General features: G+C 47.2%; 1 non-coding gene across 1 annotated transcript; it reads right to left on the reverse strand.

The window, feature by feature from the left end:
* Positions 1-648: 648 nt before the first annotated feature.
* On the reverse strand, positions 649-721 carry Trnaa-agc (transfer RNA alanine (anticodon AGC)). The gene has a single exon. It is a non-coding gene; the product is annotated as a tRNA-Ala (tRNA).
* Positions 722-2,442: the final 1,721 nt, after the last annotated feature.

A 2,442-nucleotide genomic window follows, 5' to 3' on the forward strand; every position in this document is an offset into this window, starting at 1 on the left:
AAAAAAAAAACTCAGTAAAGCTTTAATCACCTAAACACTAATTAAGTTGTCTGTGGCTTATTCTTTACCTGGCTACTGTTTTTGTTTTCATATATTAGGCTATCATCTATGTAACTCTCATTTCAATTCAGTGGTAATATCTCAGAGATATTTTCTATGCACAAATATTTTATGGAGCACCTACTGCATGCAAGAGCAGAGGCCTTGAGATCCAGGTTATACTTCTGGCTTTATCACTTAGTAACTGTGTGACCCCAGACAGTCTTCTGCCTCAGTTTGCTCATCTGAAAGATGGGTATTATGATGGTATCTACCTTCCAGGGCCATTATGAGCATTAAATGGGGTACTATGAGTAATGTGTTCAGAACGGTGTCTGTCATTATTATATGCTGGACACTGGCCAGTAGCTGGGGATAGAGCTTCACATGGGATGGAGAAGGCCCCTGAGTTCCTAGAGCCTGCGGTGCAGCAGAGACGCCAGTCATCCAGCCAGTTGTCAATACAGTGAGAAAGGGTAGCCACGGTGCGGTGCGTGGGAGTTACTGCAGGCTTCTGTAGACATACATGCTCCATATTTTCTCTTTCTTCTTTTTTTATATTTATTTTTTTTTAGTTTTAGGTGGACACAATATCTTTATTTTACACTTATGTGGTGCTGAGGATCGAACCCAGGGCCCCGTGCATGCTAGGCAAGTGCTCTACCACTGAGCCACAACCCCACCCCTCTCTTCTTTCTTAATGGGCTGATTTGTTTAGCCTCATAGATCCCAGAATTGAAAGGGGCTTTCAAAGGTCACTTGTCCATTTCAGTGACCCAGCTAAAACCCACCCCTAAAAGCCATTGTGGTCACTTCCTTCTCTCACTCCATTACTACAGCAGAAGCTGCAGTCCCCCACAGTCTGGGGTGGCCTGCTCTCAGAGCCCGCCTGAGGAAGATGTTCTCCAAACTCATCTTTAGGAATGGAGCTGTTTCGTGTCCCCCTGAGATCCGACATCTTGGTTACTGGATCTGGGCATGGCCCCTTGCCCATTTACTGAACCTGTAGCTATTGGTAACTCTGTCGGTGGTCACCAGGGCTGCTGTGGGCAATGGGAAAAGGAGGGGCAGAAAGCAAGGGCCAGGATCAGCAGCTAAGACCAGCAGGACCCGCTTGAGTCTTCTCAGCCTGTCCTCTGCCGATCACCTGCATGGCGGTTTCCTGGGATAATTATTTGAAATGCAGATCTGTGGAGAGCGGAGACAGAGAATGGGAGAAAAGTGCCTAAGATTGGGGTCTCTGATGACCTCAAGGCTGTGGCATGCTTGGAGCCTAGGGATGTTTCTGTGCAAAGGTGCAAGAGGCCTAGTTGCTATGGTAATGCCCTCCATGAGGAGGCTCTGTGCTAGAGTCTTATCAGCCTCGACCTTGATCTCAGGCCCTTAGCTCCTGGGAAGAGGAACTTTCTTGCAAGACAACCACAACATTTCACCAGCTCTGCTGCTCCTGAACCTGCCCGCCTAACAGTAAACAACGGACTTTCTTGAGAGCTACACAAAGCTCCCAACAACGCTCCCAACCATCTCTTTGATGAAAACTTGGGAGGGCGTTTTTTCTCTGGGGCAAGCTGACCATGGGGTGTCTTTGCGGCTGTGAGGTGCAGGTGTGTCTGACTCAGGGCAGGTTTTGGCTGGGCAGGGCGATGGTGTGTCTGTGTGCACGAGGCCTCTGTGTGTGTTGAAACAACTGAGAGATGATAAACTATTTTTAAGCTTTTAAAACTTTTTTGCACCTGTCCTTCTCCTCCAGCTCACTGTGTGTGACAGTGAATTTGAGAACTGGAACCTGTTTAAGGAGAGCCTTTTGTGCAGAGGGGCCTGGGGAGGAAGGAAGTGGGCCTCCAGATGATTATTGGAGGTTTCCAACACTCACTGGCCGACAGCGGTGTGCTTGGAAGAAGATCACGGAGTGCTAAAAGACATTGTGCACATCTTTATTCTGTGACTCCAGAGTTGCCTAATATCTTCACTTCTCCAGTTGTACCATGGGCCCACACTCACTGCCACGTGCTGGCTCTGAGTTTTTTAAAAACTCATTTATTCATCATAGCCCTTCTGTTAGCTGGGTGCTGTTACTATGTCCCTTTCACAGATGAGGAAACGGAAGCACAGAGAGGTGAAGTAAGTTAGTAAGGCCACACAGCTAGATGATCGTTCCTGTTCATTCTGGCCCCAGAGACTCTTTCCTGTTACACACACTGTCACACTGTCATGTACACACGGTTAGGTAAACTTAGACATACATGTGGTGAAGTCCTGGTGGGCACAACTGGCTTGTGACGTTTTTTTTTTTTTAATGTGTCAATGTGGCTGGGCCATTTGTCCAGTTATGTGGGCAAACACTATTCCAGATGTTTCTGTGACAGTGTTTGGGATGAGATTAACATTGAAATCTGTGGACTT

Source organism: Marmota monax, unplaced genomic scaffold (genome assembly GCF_021218885.2).
Source record: "Marmota monax isolate L192 unplaced genomic scaffold, Marmota_monax_Labrador192_F-V1.1 WCK01_AAM20220418_F8-fsc00118, whole genome shotgun sequence".
Taxonomy (NCBI): Eukaryota; Metazoa; Chordata; class Mammalia; order Rodentia; family Sciuridae; genus Marmota; species Marmota monax.